Below are 6,463 nucleotides of genomic sequence, written 5' to 3'. Positions count from 1 at the left end.
GACGAGGCAAAACTAAGATTCGGAGGGTAAGATTGCCCACGAACTACCACGCAAACTTTACTTACAATCTCAGCGGACGTCACTTGTTATGCTCATGGACGGCAACATGACTAAGATTTCCCACAAACTTACAATCTCAGCAGACGTATTCACAGAAAAACTCAAGGATCATACCACGCAAACTTTTGGTACTGAAGTCTAAGAGATACGATAGAAACATCTGTATCATCAGCTCAAAGCCGATTCAAAGATCTGCAGTCGGACAACATAGTTTTTTCAAAAGTCAAAAGTTCTACCAGACAGAACTTTGCATGAAGCATATATGTTACTTCACCCATTATATCCACAGCTAAACCAGAAGAAGGATAAGAGTCAACATTTCTATCCACAGATCAAAGCCATTTCAAAATTTTGCTCCAAAGACATAAATAACTTAAACTACAGGTAGTACTGAATAAACAACGTTCACATTCAAGATAGACCGAACAGATAATCTCTTGCTTCAGGCGGGCAAAACGTCATCTTCACTTGAAAGGGGTGGGGCAGCTTCACTTGCCATCTCCCACTGCTTCAGCCAAGTCATTGACGTGGTCGGTCATGTCAAGAGCCGGGGAATCATCATCTACATTTAGAAAAATGAAATTTGTTAGGGGAAAACAAGAGACATCAAAATAGCAATGAGATTGAGCTAGCTACATTGATCGGACAGAGCAACATATAAAGGACAAAAGCAATCCATCATACAGCAAAAAACAAGCTGATGGCTATATATGGGAGCTTAGATGTGACATCCTTAAAAAACATCTAGATGTGAACTAGACAAACTGAATCTTAATTGGGACCAAACGATCAACCACTAACTTAAAATTGCTGCTCAACGATATGAACAAGCTTTAAAAAACAGAAGTAAATCTAGCCAATTTTATTATCAAGCATCCACAACTGCGTGTTTCCAAACAAATGAACATAAGTGATGCCAAACGATCACCCAGAACCTTAATTTAGTGCTTAATGTGATGCGACAAAACTCAAGAACCAGAAATAAGTCAAACGAATGTCTATGATCCAAGCATCCACAAGTTCATGTTCTCTTAAACAGGACCAAAAGCCATCCATAGTATATTCAGCATGAACCGCTGGGATCTTATTTCAAAAATCAAGCTGACACTAGAACTCAAAAGACAAAGCAAAACAACTAGGAACAGCAAACTGTGAAACATAACATATTGTTTTGAAACTCAACTATAAGGAAACCTTTTTAAATTGGTCCTGGATGCATTAACATGATTCTCAAACAGATAGATATTAATTGGTACCAAACGTCATCCAGAACCTTAATTTACTGCTGAATGTGATAGAACTCAGAAGACAAAGCAAAACAATTAGGAACAGCAAACTGTGAAACGTAACATATTGTTTTGAAACTCAACTGTAAGGAAACCTTTTTAAATTAGTCCTGGATGTATTAACATGATTTTCATCAAACAAATACTCCCTCTGTAAACTAATATAAGAGCGTTTAGAATACTAAAATAGTGATCTAAATGCTCTTATATTAGTTTACAGAGGGAGTAGATATTAATTGGTACCAAACGTCACCCAGAACCTTAATTTACTGCTTAATGTGATATATGAACACAACCAAAAACAAAAAAACATATCTACCAGATATTTATCCAAACAACACAACTCACTCTTCTCAAATAAATACAGATCTTAATTGGTGAGTAACCATCAAAGATAAACAAACAGAAATAAATCACCCAATTTATCGTCCAAGCATGCATAATTCTGAATGTGATATGAACAGGCTCAAAACCAGAAATATATCTACCAAACATTTTTCCAAGCATCCAGAAATCAAACGATCAACCACAACCAGTCACACCTAAAATATACTAATGCCAACAGATCTGTTATAAATGGCTACACAGCTACATCCATCACAGTTCCGAGCACAAATCAGCCGTAGCACAGATTACGGCAGGTGGCGACATTACCTTCTTTGAAGAGCTTCGAGACGTCCCTGATGGGGTCGTCGTCGTCTTCGAGGAGGGGGCTTGATGCTGGACCTGGGGAGGAGGGAGCAGGGGGCCTTGATGCCGGACCTGGAGCGGTGGCAGTGGAGCGTGATACTGGATCTGGGGCAAGGGGCCGTGGTAGGCAGCGAGGTTCTCCAGTGGATTTGGCACCAGCGCCTCGTTGTCCATCTGGGCGATGGCCTGGACCAGCTGCGGATCATCGATGAACTCAAGGACGGTAGGGTGGCCTGGTGTGTAGAGGGCCAGGCGGCCTTCTAAGCTCACCAGGAAGGAGAAACGAGGGGGGTTGTTGGCTATCGCTGCAAAATCAAGCAACTCTAGTCAGATTAGGGAGTTAAGGAAGACGGGCTGGCTTCAAGGGAGAGCAAGTTGAAGGAGAACACCGACAACGGGTGATACGAGGTGATCTCCGCGACGAGGGCTCGGGGGATCTCGGCGGAATGGCGGCGGCGGCGCTTCGAATGGAAGGATCTGGTGCCCCTCGGCCGTTCGAGGGAGGGATTATATAGTAGCTGGTATGTCTAGGGTTTCGGGGGTTATTGGGCTGAAAACGATGGATCCAGTGAGGTCCATCGGGTGTAGGTAGGCGGGCTGGGTGTTGGTTCGTCGGGCCGGGTGTTGGTTCGTCGGGCCGGGTGGAAGGAAAGTAGGGAGGGCAGGAATCTTTTTGGGGGCATGATGTTGTTCCGCTGATCGGGATTTTTTGTGAAGGAACGGTTTAATCAGGAGACACTGGATGAGAGTCGATCCAAACATGTACTCCCTCCACGAGTAGTAATTTGGAACGGAGGGAGTAGTAAGGTCACAGAGACGATTCATAGGTGGCACTCCACGCCAAGAGATTGCATAGATAAAAATTACTTGCTGCAAACCATGAACCAAAGAATCAAACCAAACATACAACTTACATGAATTTGGGTCTGGCTATGACCGGAAAACAAATTGTGCAAGTCAATTTGTTCAGCCGTTAAATCTTCATCCTCCTCTGAACCGCCCACCACCACCGGTCGATCTATTGCAGCCGTCCGCACTTTTTTCGCGGGCGAGCCACCACACCCCATCCCCTCTTGCGAGGCTGCTCTCAGTATCCGGAGAGGTCTTAGCTCGACCTCGCCGTCGAGGTCACAGCTCTCATAGCACTGCAACATCCATGGGTCACCTTCTTCCTCTACCCGAAATCGACTTACAACGTCAAAGAAAATTCAGTCGATTCGCATATAACCCATGCTATCAGAAAAAAACTCGATAATGAGCCATGAATCAAAGTATACAATCAGATCTTAAAAAGAGATTTAAGATGCTTGAACTGGAGGCAACGAAAGATAAGGACCTCACCACGTTGTCCAAGGCTACGTTCCCCAGGAACGAAACATGGCGACCAATCGGCCATGGGGCAAGAGACTCAACGCTATTGAGGGGAGGAGGGATAGAATATGAACCACAAGATGCAGACTAAGAGGATCTGGGACGGAAGAGGGACTAGTACTAGTACTTATAGAGGAGGTACAGTACCGGTCGGAGCGGTGCCCGTGATGCGTTCCACCAACCGATGGCCCCACAATTTCGGTTTCCAAATAAACTAAACACGCAATCCCAATAAAACAGAAACAACAAATTTACCGCGTTTAAGAGTAGTATATACTGTCTGTTGTGTTCAAAGAAAAAAGAGTACTAGTATACTGTCCAAAGCTTCCTAAGGTTGGTATTAATTGCCATACGTATTCTATAAGGTTGGGAGTATTATATAGTGCATGTAGTACTCCCTCCGTTCCTAAATATAAGTCTTTTTAGAGATTTCACTATAGAGACTACATTCAGATGTATATAGACGTTTTTTAAGGTATAATTTATCAATTTTACTTTCTATGTAGTCTCTTAAAAAATTTATATTTAAGAACGGAGGGAGTATATGATACTAGTGCATGATACTAATTCTGTAATCCTAGCATATCATAAGTTGGTACGTTGTCTTATTGATTATTATGCATGTCATAAAATAGTACAACATTTAGTCTAGTCATAATGAGGAGTAACTTAGACTAGTAACATGCATATATTACTAGTCTATGCCACTACCTCTATAATGGGTAATAACATATGTGTAGTGTTATGCATCACCTCATTTATTACTTTGTAGACTCATTTTGCATTGGGACTGCTATGTGATGGTAACATATTATGTTACTCTATTTGCCTCTCTCTTCATTAATTACCTCACATATCATTTTTTTTGCTTATGTGGCATGTATATTACTACCTATGTTACTCCCACTATGACCAGCTTTAGAGCATCTCCAACGGCCACACAAAAATCTCGCGCCCAATAAAAGTTATAGCGCGCCACTATATCATTTTTAATGCGTCGGGACCAACATTACTTACCAGACGCCCAAAGACGCGCGCCCAAAAAGCAGACAGTGCAAATTGTGAAGCGCGCCCAATCCGGAGCTTAAAATATATCGCGCGCGATAGCGTTTTTCAGCGCGCGCGCACACAAAAACTTTTAGCGCTACAACATCTGCTAGAGCTGCTCGGCGCCCAAAAAAACAAAATTTTAGTGCGCGGAGCTCTTTTTGGGCGCCTGTTGGAGATGCTCTTAATATGGTACCACATTCTCTCTTTCCTTATTTAATTACATGTCATATCATCTAAAAAGTCTAGTTGGCATGTATGATACCTCTTAGACTAGCCACAATGGGTAGTAACATAGACTGGTAACATGCTCATGTTACTAATCTATGTTATTACCTTTATAATGGGGAGTAACATATGTGTAGTGATATGCAACACTTTATTTATTAGGCTATAGACACAACTTGCCTTGATATGTGTGATTTTTCTCATACTAGTAGTAACTAGCTATTGTACCACTTTTATCTCTTTCTTCATTTATTACATGACACATTATCTATTTAACCTAGATATGTGTGATGTTCATACTTATGTTCCTCCCACTGTGGGTAGTCTTAAACTAGTCACAATGAGACTAGCCACAATGGTTAGTAACATAGAGTAGTAACATGGCTATGTTACTAGTCTATGTATGACGCTTGGATAATTAAGCTACAGTAATACCATGCTAATGGTGACATGTCTTCACTTTTACTGTTGCTAGTCCCAGGTTGGTTCTTATCGATTCAAATTTTAACTTTAAGATAAAGTCAAACAATATGGGTTTTCAAATGTCAAAACTAAAATGTAAAAAATGTGAAAAATAATTCATAGATAATTACGGTGGAGAACCAATATTTTTACAAAGTGAATAAATGCCCTTAAATGAATAAAACAGGGGCTAAAACCATTACTAAATGCTTTTAAACAATAAAAAAATTCGAAACTTTTTTTACTATTGTACCAAACTAATTGTTGCTCTGGCCTAAATTGCAATAGTAATTAAGGTGCAAGTTTCATATTTTATAAAACGATTTTACTATTGAAAATTAAAATGAAAATAGAAATAAATAAAAAGAAAGGAAACAGAAACTTATCTACTATGCACCTGTGCCTTGATGTGAACAGGCAAGGCCCAGCCCACCTGGAGCTCGTCCCCAACCTCTCTGTTCATCAGAGGCTGGGTGGACGCCGCGCCGTCGTCCGCGGCCATGGATGGCCACGTGCCGAACATCCAGCCCCACCCCGGCTCTATAAGGCCCTCCTCGACCCCGTACTCGAACCCTAGACCCCTCATCTCATCCTCTCGCGCCGCCATCATCGTTTTTGTTCGCGCCCGAGCGGCTACCAGCCATGGACATCGTCGTAGCCGCGGCCAGCACGCTCGATGTCGCCTGAGAAGATGTGCTGGAGGATGGACGTACTCCTCTACTTCTTCTACACCACCGGATCGACGCCGTAGAACTCCAACGCCGCCACCCGCTTCATCTTCTTCCTCGGACGCCGCCGGACCTCCTCGTCAAATTCGCCGCCGTCTGCCGCTCCTAACCTTCCACCGGCCTTTCTTGTGCCCCGCGGTGAGCTCCTCGATGATTCTCCCTAATTTCCTGTCGATTCCATGATGTATCACCGCTCCCCGCAAGCGCCGAATCTCGTCGTCGACGTGGACGACGTGCCTCTCGTTGCCGAGCTCTCTGAGCCTCACCGTGTCTTCCGTCGTGCCTGTAGTGACCTATAGCTGCTTCCTAGATGCTCCTTTTCCTCACCCTCGAGCTGCAGCCGACCCACCGTAAACAGCATGCTCCAACCGCCACGGCGACGCCGCGTGCTCGTTATCGTCGAGCTCCGGCGCCTCCCGTGACCTGCCGCGCTCTGACCGCGCGTAGCCTTGTTCGGTCGCACCTTGTCGCCACTCGCCGCGCCTGCACACACTGCCTCGCCCAGGTCATGCCGCTGTGCCGCCTGCGCGTGCGCGCGCTTGCTGCTACCTGTTACTGCTGTTGCCTCTTTCTACTACCTGCCGCTGATGT

The 6,463-nt window shown here is 43.8% G+C and overlaps 1 long non-coding RNA gene across 5 annotated transcripts; it reads right to left on the bottom strand.

The window, feature by feature from the left end:
- Positions 1–206: 206 nt before the first annotated feature.
- LOC123189956 (uncharacterized) lies at positions 207–3,515 on the bottom strand. 5 transcript variants are annotated; one of them, XR_006496058.1, is made up of 4 exons: positions 3,378–3,515; positions 2,951–3,224; positions 2,001–2,341; positions 207–622 (listed from the first exon to the last, which is right to left on the bottom strand). It is a non-coding gene; the product is annotated as an uncharacterized lncRNA (long non-coding RNA). The 5 variants fall into 5 exon arrangements; XR_006496060.1 differs by having other exon boundaries at positions 2,951–3,181; positions 3,378–3,513; XR_006496059.1 differs by having other exon boundaries at positions 2,951–3,269; positions 3,378–3,495.
- Positions 3,516–6,463: the final 2,948 nt, after the last annotated feature.

Source organism: Triticum aestivum, chromosome 2A (genome assembly GCF_018294505.1).
Source record: "Triticum aestivum cultivar Chinese Spring chromosome 2A, IWGSC CS RefSeq v2.1, whole genome shotgun sequence".
Lineage (NCBI taxonomy): Eukaryota > Viridiplantae > Streptophyta > Magnoliopsida > Poales > Poaceae > Triticum > Triticum aestivum.
This window is presented reverse-complemented; position numbering and strand designations above follow the sequence as displayed.